The following is a 12,246-nucleotide window of genomic DNA, read 5'->3' as shown; positions in this document are numbered from 1 at the left end:
TAGCCTCCTAGTTATAGTATTAGTTGTAGGGTTTCTTCGTCTTCTTTCTTATTTTACCCTTTAAGAAAAAGAGATTTTATATTCTTCCTGCTTTTTTTTTTTTCCCCTCAAAGGGGTATGCCCAATTTGCCAGGTTTCAAGAAGTGCCACACCTGTAAAGAGGTATTGCAGGTAAACATTCTCAGTGCATTTGCTGCCTCGGGGAAGGCCACATATAGCAGAAGTGTGGTCTTTGCCAACAACTCCGGCCAAGATTCCATAAAGACAGAGAGCTCTGTCAGAAGAGGCCCCAATCTGGCCCCAGTTGCCTGGTAGACATGAGTCTTCACAGCCTTCTACATCTAAGGGATGTGGGTTGAAGAAACAGGCTGCGGACCCCTCTCATAGATCACCTAAAAGGAGACTGGGAAGTCCCCCTAGTGAACCCTGAGATAGCCGTAAGTGATCACCATCTTGCTCGGTATCTCGCTGGCTCCGAGACCATCTCAGTCTGACAACCATGCCTCACGAAGACCAACGGATACTGGTGCCACTGACAGGCTCGCAGACCCGATGGGCATGGGCACAGAGTCATTGGTACCGAAGGACAAGTGTAAACACTCTAAAAAGTCCATGCAAGTCCACTTCATCAGTGACAGCTCGCCTGGTACCTGAAAGACAGGTGTAGACCAAGGCCTCCGTGTCTCCCCCCTGCCACCCCGCAACCTTGGCACCACCACTGACCCTGGGACAATTGGTACCAGTGGAATCCTGCCATTCCAGAGACCTCTGCATGCTGGGTGCACCCGAGTTCCCACCTCTCAGTACCGAGACCTCTGCACTGAGCTTCTACCAGTCACGGTAAGTATTCCCACTGCCATGCCATGCTATGCCCCTTCCCTCTGCTCTCTAGCGAGGGTTCAGACAGTGAGCCAGAAGAGGTAGCGTCACAATATTCCTCCCAAGCTCCATATGGTGCTCACTACCAACGGAGCCTAAGGATATACCCACAGATGGCCCCTCCACCACCATCGACTTGGTACGGCCACCATAGGTGCCACCACCATTCTCTCTGCCATCCCAGTGGCCATATTGGGATCCTTGTGTGGGGCACCGACAGCATGCCTCTCAAGCTTCAAGCCTCACTCAAGAACCTTCCGAGCACGCCCCCTCAGCCACAGCATCCAGGATTTTGGAACTGCCTCAAGAGATAGAGGAACAGGAAGCTGGTACTGAGGAGGAAATGACATCGAGGATCATATCCTCCTCTTCTCCGGACAAAGCCATCATGCCTCCCCTACCATCTTTGGCAGACAACTTTTGTCTTTTCCAGGAGCTGGCGAAAAGGGTTGCAGACATCCTCCAGATACTACTGAAGGAAGTCAAGGATGCCCACCATCAGCTCCATGACATCCTCCACTCTTCATCGTCCTCAATTATTGCCCTCCTGATTATTGAGGCCATTTTGGACCCGGCAAAGACTATGTGGCAAACCGTGGCATCAGTGGAGCCAACCAGCAAGTGAGTGGACAAAAAATACTATATCACCGCCAAGGAATCTGAATTCCTGTTTTCCCTCCCAATTCCATCGTGGTGGATGCCATCAACTCTCTTGGCCGACAATACCAGTCAAGGGCTGCCCTCTATGATAGGGATTGGAAGTGCCTTGATATTTTTGGCAGAAAAACGTACTCTGTCACTCTACAGTTCCATATCACCAACTACCAAGCCCTCACAGCAAAATACAACTACATAAATTACTCTAAACTGAATGACTTTCTGGAAAAGTTGCCAGAGGCACATCACAAGTCCCTTTAAGGCCATTATCCAAGAGCGTCAATTAGTAGCAAAGACATCGCTGCAATCTGCCCTCAACGTGGCCGACATGGCGGTTAGGTCATCACCATAGCCATGGTGATGCGATGAGCTTCATGGCTTCATTTGTTGGGTTTCCCAAAAGAGGTGCAGTCTACCGTTGAGGACTTTCCCTTTGAGGGCACAAAGCTCTTTGTCGAGAAGACTGACACTTCCCTTGAAGTCAGGATTATACCTAAGTTCTCTTAGGCCTTGTCTACACAAGTTACACTGACAATCAAAAACCAGTATAATTACATTGTTTGTGCCTGTTCACACAGGGCTCCTTCTGTCGGCAGAGCATGTCCACAGTTGGTGCTAGAGAATCAACAGAGAGCAGTGCACTATGGGTAACTATCCCACTGTGCTACTCACCACCTTGTGCAGCTAGGACTTATGGGAAGGCAGAGTGGATCACAGTGCATCATGGGTGCGGGCTCAATATCTCATGACGCAGTTTTTCCATCTCATCATTCCATGGGCTTCCAACTGCATTTCATGGCATTTTTCAACAACCCCTGTTTACTGTGCACCCACCATCTGTGTCTGAAAGGATGGATCCTGCACTGCTCTCTACTGTTGTAGTCAGTGTTATGAACACATCTGGTCATGCAATATATTATGAGCACCCAATCTGAACAGGAATCAGAGTTGCCTGATCTGCTGTGTGCCATGGAAAGAAAACACCAGATTACTTTTGGCATTCAGAGAGCAGCTGAACATGGTGGACCATCACTTTTGGGCTCCGGGAAAAAAGCACTGAGTGGTGGGATCACATCATTATGCATGTCTGGAATGGTGAACAGTGGTTGTAGAACTTTTGGATGCGGAAAGCCACCTTCCTAGAACCGTGTGCAGAGCTTGCCCCAGTACTGCGGCACAAGGACAACAAAAGGAGAGCTGCACATGGTGATCGCTGTGTGGAAACTGGTAACTCCAGACTGCCACCAGTCAGTAGCAAATCGGTGTAGAGTTGGGAAGTCCACTGTTGCAGCTGTATTAATGCAAGTGTGAAGAGCCATTAATCATATGCTGCTACGAAGGTCTGTGACTCTTAGCAATATGCATGAAATACTGGATAGCTTTACAATGGTATTCCCTAACTGTGGTGGGGCAACAGATGGCATGCATATCCCGATTTTGGCCCTGAACCATCTTGCGATGGAGTGCATCAGTAGAAAGGGGTATTTCTCTATGGTGTTATAGGTGCTTGTGGATCACTGTGGCAGTTTCACTAACATCAATGTGGGGTGGTCTGGGAAGGTGCATGACACATGCATCTTCATGAACACTGGCCTGTATAGAAAGCTGCAAACAGGGACTTTCTTTCCAGACCAGAAGATTCCAATGGGGAATGTTGAAATGCCTATAGCGATCCTAGAATAGGATCTTACTCCCATGGCTCATTAAGCCTTACACAGGAAACCCAGACAGCAGCAAGAAGCGCTTCCACAATAGGCTGAGCAGGTGCAGAATAACCATAAAATGTACCTTTGGCAGATTAAAAGCACGCTGGCACAGCCTTTATGGCAGGTTAGACCTAAATGAGGAAAATATTTCCATAGTCATAGCAGCCTGCTGTGTGCTCCATAAGATTTGTGATGCTAAGGGTGAAAAGATTCCGCCCCCAGGTGGAGCGCTGAGACAGATCGCTGGGTGGCTGATTTTGAGCAGCCAGATACCAGGGCTATTAGAGGGGCACAGTACGGTGCTATCTGAATCGGAGGCTTTGAGGTACAATTTTGGGAATGAGCTCCAGTAAGGTCTTTCTATACAGCACTCTGCAATGCTGTGTTAACTTGCTGCCTTACATGAAAACTTCAATGATTCCTGATCATGATTTGTACTCAACAGATGATCAAATTGCCACTGTGTATTAATTCTAGCAGCAAATATGGTGTGTAGGAGACAAATACAGATTGGTTATCTTTCAGAGAGTATGTTTTTATTAAATACCAATTAACAACACACACAAAATGCTGGATGGGAAGGGAGATAACCGTGAAGGGCAGTGTAGACTCATATAGCTGTGTGTAAGTCCAACTATCATTTTGGAAGCTGCCCGAAGGGGGGAAGTGAACAGGGAACTAAGATGCTCTGGGAAGTTGCAAGGAATGTGGTGGGAGGAGTTTGTGGAGGGCATGGAAAGCAGTTCTGTACTGGCTACAGCGCAGGGAGAGCACACGTGTTCTGCCTGGAGTGTGATTAGGGACTTCAACATCTCTGTTTGCTTCTCCATCACTTTTATCACTTGCTCCTGGCCCTTTACAATGCGCTCCTCACTTTCCTTTCTGTCCTTCCTTTCTATTTTAAATTTTCCCTTCAGGGTCCCTCCCCACGCCCTGTGTTGTTGTTTTTTGGCCTCTGAGGATTGGAGCACCTCTCAAAATGTCCTCCTTGCTCCTCCTTGGTTGCTTCCTTATCTGGTGGAGGCGCTCTGCCGGTGTGTAGGAAGTTGCCCTGAAAGCAACATCTGCAGAATCACAAGAAACAAATAGAATCATGATTATTAGTGCATGCACGGCCTTGAATCGTTATAGTAAAATGCACCTTTTTAAAAATACGAATCAGTTTCTCATCATCCCTTGGCAAATACACAGCTAAGTGAATGCCCTAAGCATGATGAGTTCGGCCTGGGGGGAGGTGGTGGCACTCAAGAGGGGGCAAAAGATCCTGTTTTTTTTTAAGGGTATCCGTGCAGATGACTAGGGACAATATTGTAAATTCTGCCAACATTTTCCACAGGCAGGGGGTCGTTGAAGCTGATATCTCACTCCTGAGGGTAAGCAAGGGAGCATCTCCTGCGTGTCTGCGGCTTCAGACCAGGTCCCTATGCTGCTTGCCTTTGTGCCACTTTGGTTCTGCATAAGTGATTGTTGACTGACATAGGAGTTTCCTCCAGAGGGGGGAAGGATCAAAGCACCTCTGCCAAGGAACCTTCAGCAAAGGATTGGTGAGTATCTCCAGGAAAGATTCCCATGAAATCTCGGTGTGCATTAACAGTTCTACTACACTGCTTAACTGCACAGGGGAATGTGAAGCACACACAAACACAAGCTAGTCTTGTACATTTCTATCCCTTCACCCACTTGAAGCGTGTAACAAAGCAAAGAACAGCTCTACCTCATATAATTGAGGGGCATCAACTCAAAAAGATCACTTACCAGAGCTCCCTCTCCTGCATCATGCATGCTAGACACGGACTGCTGGGACTGGCTAGACCCCTCCGGAGTGGAAAAGAGGTCCTGACTTACCGCACCACTCGATGACCCTGTCTTGTGCTCCACATTATCCTCCAACTCAACCTCCTTTACGGAGCTCTTGGCAGCAGAGGTGAGGTTGCTGCCAAGGATGACGTCCAGCTCCTCATAGAAGCAGCAGGTATTCGGCGCAGCACCACAGGGACTGTTTGACTTCCTTGCCTTCTGGTGTGCCTGCCTCAGCTCCTTTATCTTCGCAAAGTGCTGCACTGTGTCCCATTCATAGCCCTTATCCGACATGCCATGAGAAATGTGACCGTAGGTATTGAAGTTCTTACGGCTGGAGCGGAGCTGGGGCTACACAGCCTCCTCTCCCCACAGTGCCAGCAGATCCAACAACTCAGGTATGCTCCAAGCTCACTAACTTGTAGAGGGGTACTCAATGCTGTCACACTCAACCACTAAAAGGTTCCTCAAGGATATAGTAAACCTCTTCCCTCAACCTGAACTTTCTATCTCCACGTGGGACGTAAACCTAGTACTGAAATGGCTGTCTAGGCCTCCTTTTGAACCTATGGCCACCTGTTCGCTGACGTACCTGTCAATGAAAACAGCCTTCCTAGTAGTGATTACCTCGGCCAGAAGAATAGGAGAGAGCTGCTCTGATGGCGCATCCACCTTACACAATATTTTTTCCGTACAAGGTTAGACTCCGGTCGCATCCAAAATTCATCCCTAAGGTAATCTCTCCATTTCACATGAATCAATTGATTCACCTTCCAATCTTCTATCTTACGCCTGACCAAGGCAACAGGGAGGCTATACTACATACCTGAGATGTCAGGAGAGCCCTGGCCTTCTACCTTGACAGAACAAGGGTCTTCAGGAAGTCCCCTAGATTTTTTCTGTCCATCGCAGAAAGATCCAAGGGCTCAGCAATCTCAGCCAAAAGCTCTCTAAATGGGTCTTGAATTGCATCAGACAGTGTTACCAAAATCTCACCATGACCCTTCCAGGCCCTATTCATACACACTCCACAAGGTCGATGTCCTCATCTGTCACCTTCAAGAATGTCTCTGTCTCAGAGATCTGTAGAGTGGTGATACTAGCATCAGTCCACACTTTCACAGAACACTATGCAGTCACTTGAGTCTCTGCCTCCAATGCCATCTTCAGCCCCACAGTGCTGTCATCTTCTACTGACACAATTATGAAGTCCTGGCCCTCCAGAAGGGGTACTGCTCAGGAGTCACCTACAGTGGAGCACCCATAGGGACACTAGAAGAAGAAGTTATTCACCTTGTGCAGTAACGATGGTTCTTAGAGATGTGTTACCTTATAGGTGCTCCACAACCTGCCCTCATCCCCTCTATTGTGGAGTTCTTGTAAATGATTCTGCGGTAGAGAAGGAGCTGATGGGTATTAGCCCGTGCGCGCTGACTAGACTTGTGGCACAGCACAAGGAGAGACAGCACATGTGCAGGCCTAATGGCCACTGCTTCCAAAGTTCTCCAGTCAGCAGCACAGGTACACAAGCACCCCTGCAGTGGGCACCCACCAGGACATCCATCGCAAAGAATATCATTACTGCATAAGGTGAGTAACTTTTTCAGTTCATCCTGTAGTTCTTAGTTTGCCATAAAAGTATGGTATCTTCTTTTGAAGTAGCAATTGATGGGACATTTTGAAGTGTGGTGAAATCTTTTAATTAGTAAAGAGAGCATAATCTTAACTTATTGTAAGATGCCTTTTTTCATAAGTATATTTACATCTTTAGCTTCTCAGTTACCTTATGACACAGTTGATTCCCTTGATTTCTTTTTTTCTAAAGAAATACGTAACTCTACATACTGAAGCATTTTTAGTATATGTAATTAAGCTTTAATTACATAAAGGGGTTCAGATAACATAATAAACCATTCATGTGTTGTGGCATTACCTTCTGGGAGCCAGTAGTTGTAGGGTTCTGAAGCAGGTACTCTGGGGATGGTAACTGGGACAAGAATGTCTAGCAACAAGACAGTTCAGGATTTTGCCTGAAGCAAATTAGAATTTTCTGCCTGCTACTGGAAACCCTAACGTCTCCAAGCTGTCCATTTATACTCCCAACAAAACTCCTCTCAAGTCTGCTGCTTCCCAGGTCATCGAGAGGAAAACCTTAACTGCATTTTTTAAGATAATATTAACACAAAAACAACATTGTTTCTAGAAATTCTAATGTTTGATGTACATAGTCCAGGGCCAAAACTGGTACCTTTTGCGCTGTTGGAAGGAAATCTAGTTTTGAAATTAACTGAGCATGTATATTATTGCCCTTTATTATAAAAGGACATGTATCCATATGTCTTTTCTAATATGTCATTATTTGAAGATACATTCATTGAAACACACATTTGGGAAAGGAAAGAACTTGCTACCTCCAGGATACAGAAAACTTACATACTCTCTACAGTATACAAACTACTTATGTGAAGTGCTCAGTTATGGTGTGATGTAATATCTCCCAGGTACTTTGTAACATCTCGGGTGACCGTATGGAGTTACTGTTCTATGAAACAACATTTTTAGATGCTTTCTGCCTAATGGATAAGTTAAACCAGTGGTTTTCAAACTAGAGCCGCCGCTTGTTCAGGGAAAGCCCCTGGCGGGCTGGGCCGCTTTGTTTACCTGCCGTGTCCACAGGTTCGGCCGATTGCGGCTCCCACTGGCCATGGTTCACCGCTCCAGGCCAATGGGGGCTGCAGGAAGGGCGGCCAGCACATCCCTCGGCCAGTGCCGCTTCCCGCAGCCCCATTGGCCTGGAGCGGCAAACTGCGACCAGTGGGCGCCAAGATCGGCCGAACCTGCAGCTGTGGCAGGTAAACAAACTGGCCTGGCCCGGCCCGCCAGGGGCTTTCCCTGAACAAGCGGTGGCCCTAGTTTGAGAACCACTGAGTTAAACTGAGGATGTTAAGCCCTAAAATTGAAGTAAGTTGGAGCCATGTGTTGCAACAATACCTCCTGAGTGTAGAGAAAGAGGAAAATCTCCTGAAACAGAGCAAAAGCGGACTGAGAAAACAGCTCATTGGCTTTTATTTTAAAATCCTCCTATAGTGGAATTAGTGTATCTGTCAAATAAGTAATTCTATATGTTCATTTGGTGCTTTTGTCCCCCTTTTACTTCCTACATTAGAGGTATCCTCATTCATTTGTGCTTACAAGTGAAGATATTTTAAAAAACTAAAAATGTAGAGTTCTTTGTAGTATCATTGGAAACTAGGAAATAATCCTGGACATTTAGCACAAATTTCCACAATCTGTTACTGCAAATGGATGCCCTGATCCTTAAAAATGTTCCCCTATAACAGATTTTACATTTTGAAATAAGCAGAGCCTTGATCCCTTATGTTAGTTGCCATTTTCCACTTTAAACCCTGTGGAGGGAACTATTTTCATGTACTGGAAATGTTTTGAAAAAATAGAATAGCTAGCCTGATAAGTCACTGACCTAGATTAGACTAGGCAGACTTTAAACAGAGAAAATCTGCATCACTAAACAATAGGATATGCAGCAGAGTATCACATCTTGTGATGGGAGCTGTGGCTATATAAAAGGAGTCAAATACATAACTAGGGTTGGGGTTTTTTCAGATTGCTTTTGAAACAAGTGAGGAAACTGTTCATATAACTCCATGATTTATAAAAACTATCTGTATGCAAGTTTAAAGTACTGCATATGCCATTGCTGGAACTTGGGAGTCACGTTTACACCTGCAAATTAGACTTATGCCCTTTATTGGTTTCGAAAGACAATAGGGAGTACATAGACCACTGCAGAGATTAACTACTTTAAATAGGCAGGAGATAGGCCTTAGTTGAATAAGTCAGCCCCTAATGTTATGAAGTACCTTGTCTGAAACTGTCTTTTATGGGAAAAAGTATCCAAAAATTTGTAGCAGGCCACTCCAGGTGTCCTGGGCTGCTGCTAGCAAGGTTTCAAGACTGGGTGTATCTCAACCACTGAATTGATATACTTGATCATTCTTCTGGGGATGGAAAACTTCAGGTTGCCATACTAATGTTGCTAGACATAGTATAGTAGTAGCCTTTGCCATAGATAACCGGCCTGGCATGCCCTGGCAAGGATGGATAAGGTAGTGTACTAGGTTGTGTTTTGTATTTGCTCACTCTCCATGAGGGTGCTCGGGTGCAAGCTTCCACAATTCCATCCTGTCCCGTTTGTATGGGAAGCTGCTAGATGTTCTCATAACTGTGGGCTGTAGTGCCTTCAGTCTGCTTATTACGTGGCTCTCTTGCTCTCCTCCAGCCCATCTTCCACAGCCAGGGGATAGGGCACTGGACTCAGAATTTAGACTTTCCTACCTCTCTTTCTCACTTTGCTACTGATTTGTAACATTCCCTAAGTCACACTTCACCATTTCCACCTTAATTTCCCCATTCTCAAAATGAGGATAACACCCCCCCTCTATAAGGCACTTGGAGATTTACAGCTGAAATGTACTCTGTAAATGCTAAGCATTATGGGAAAATAAGGAATAAGTTGCTGCAGCTTTTTGACACTCATTCAGCAAGTCCATGTGGACACTAGCAGGAAAACAAAGGTTAATAGTTAATAAAACTAGAGTAAGAGTTTTTACCTCTGATTTTATTATTAAGAGGAGAGAACATGCAAAAACTACCCACAAGCACATGGCTCTAGTTTTACTACACTGGAGGACATACATAAATAGCCATGTTTGAAAACTAGGAAATATGTACCCCTTAAGTAATAGCTGGTTTTACCTTACATGTAGTGTAGGGACATAGAACATATACAAAAATATACTGCTTGGTAACATTAGTACTGCAGGTTCCTTGGGAATTAAGAATAACAATTCCTTCATTTGTATAAGAAGTTACATTGTAGTGTGTTATATTAGAGGTTATAAATCAGTACAGCAAATTTTAGCTTTGCATCCTATGTCCCAGAATCCCTTTAGAAAAAAATGATACTGTGAAATATATAGCACAAGCACAAAGGAAATTGTTCTCAGGCAGTTCAGTGGCTAGTCCAATTAGCTGAATTTGTTTCAAAATATGAAACTTAAAATACAGCAGAACCCTGTAGTCAATCTAATTAGGGCCAGAGCAGATAATCAAAACTTTGGATAATGCAGAGACTGGGAAAGTGGGAGGCTACTGTTCTATCTAGCAGCCACAGGAGAGATCAGCACACACAGGACCAGAAGTGGGTGGTGTTTCAGTTAATGGGCCGAGCCACATAATGAAGGATCAGATAAAAGGGGTTCTACTGTATTAATAAATTCTCAGTGTCCCTATAAAAAGAACTTTTTAAAAATATATATTCTCAAACAATTGTAATGAGTTTTCTCCTTGTGGGTACTGCTGGGGAGCTGTCTGATCTGTTTTTGGCTTCCTACACAGAATTATTCAATCTAACTAAAGTCATACAATTTATGATTTATCTTATGACAGGGGACTATGCTGGTTAGTTGAACCACTAGTTTTATGTATTTATTTTTTATATAAAATAAATTGAGGCTGGGCAGATATTTTCAAGTTTGCATTTTTTTGTACCATAATTGGAGGGGGAGGAGTGCACACCCATGTGCATGGCTACCTTAGGACTTGCAGGGACTACCAGAGCCCACCGGCACATATGTACTGCTCTAAATCCTCTGTACCATTTGGGTAAATAAATCATACTTTGCTTTGGAGAAAGTGGTTCTGTGTCACTACCCCCTGTTCCTGCAAAACAGACTAACTCCAGCAGGGCCAAGCCCAGTTGGCCCTTTGAGGTAAGCACAGTTGGCAGTCAGGGAGGGATGATACAGAGAGCCAGTCTGCGAGCAGTTGGCTGGTACAATTCCACTCCAATGAGAAATAGAAGCATAATCCTGGCACCTGCAGGAGTCCAGAAACAGGTCCCAGAAGAGAACCTATCTTGGTTTTGGTCCCTCTTAACTGGACTGTCTACAGCAATTTTCTGGTCTTTTATCACAGCTACCAGCAAACTACTTTTAAAAAATATATATTTGGAATGTAAAATATTACATTCCCTTGCTGCCCATGACTAAATCTCTTTCATGGCAAGCAGTCATACAGTGAGAGAACAGATAAGCTCTAGGTAGGGCTACACTAAATTCATTGGTAGGAAAATGGTTTAATTGCTTACTGACAATCAAATACTGCTGTCAATGTTTTGCTCCTCCACACCTTGTTCAGCAACCAATGCAGTCCATCATAGACTGCTTATTTTGCAGGTTTGCTGCAGAGATGCAAATTTGGTTGGGTGGACATGGCAAATTCCTTTACACTCAGACAAATCTTTTTCCCAAGCAAGATGAAAATTACTTTGGAAGCTAAGTTTTAACGCTTCCTTCCCAGCTCAAAAGCTACCTTAGCACTTATTATGAAGGCTTGATATTCTCTGTGCTAGAATCCTTTAATTTTATCTGAAGCAGATAATATGCTTGTCTCTCTCCTCTCCCTCCCCCCAAAAAAAGCACAACACAGCTAGAGGCTGAATTCAGCCCCCAACCTATGCAGGCACCACTCCCCAAGGATTTGTAAGTGAGGGCAGCAGTTGGTTATGAATATTTATACAGGGATGGGCTTGGTCTATACTTCTGTATTAAATCAACATAGCTATGTTAGCAATATGGGGGAAAAAAATACACTTAACTATTTGATTTACATAGCTATACCACTTGACCACCGTGAACATGTCCTCTGATGGAGGTAGTGTTCCCATACCAACAGAAAAAACCTTTCCTCCAGCAGGGTAGGCTGCACACAAACCATGTCATTATGACAGCATAGCTACAGTGACATTGCTATGGCTGTGTATTGTCAACATATAACTTAGGACTTTGAGCTGCGATTTTGATCAGACTGCCCCCCAGCAAAGGGTGTGGCTGGGTCAGAATTCAGATAATAGAGGGCTGTGCAAGATGCAGAGGTGTTCATTCAAGATGTAACATTTTTCTTTTTGATTTAGTTTTAAACCAACACCTCCACATGGTGTTCAGGCACTGCTTGAGGGGAGGTCTTGAAGTTGAGCACCTGGAGAATTTATAATCATTAAAGAGCCACTGACTTGTTCGTGTCAGTATGCCACTCAGGGACCAGTTATTACATGCAGTTTACCTCCAGCAGTTTCAAGGGGGTGGGTATCTTTCACTTCTTAATCTAAGCTGCTGTTACACTTTCT

The 12,246-nt window shown here is 44.7% G+C and overlaps 1 long non-coding RNA gene across 1 annotated transcript in view; it reads left to right on the top strand.

Annotated features, from left to right (window-relative positions):
- The first annotated feature begins 4,736 nt into the window (after positions 1-4,736).
- LOC144262675 (uncharacterized) overlaps positions 4,737-12,246 on the top strand; it is a 34,528-nt gene continuing 27,018 nt past the window's right edge. Inside the window, exon 1 of the long non-coding RNA XR_013345587.1 lies at positions 4,737-4,786. This is a non-coding gene — a long non-coding RNA (uncharacterized LOC144262675). The remainder of the gene's footprint in view (positions 4,787-12,246) is intronic.

This window comes from Eretmochelys imbricata, chromosome 3 (genome assembly GCF_965152235.1).
Source record: "Eretmochelys imbricata isolate rEreImb1 chromosome 3, rEreImb1.hap1, whole genome shotgun sequence".
Taxonomy (NCBI): Eukaryota; Metazoa; Chordata; order Testudines; family Cheloniidae; genus Eretmochelys; species Eretmochelys imbricata.
Note: the sequence above shows the minus strand (reverse complement) of the source record. Positions and strands in the feature narration are given on the sequence as shown.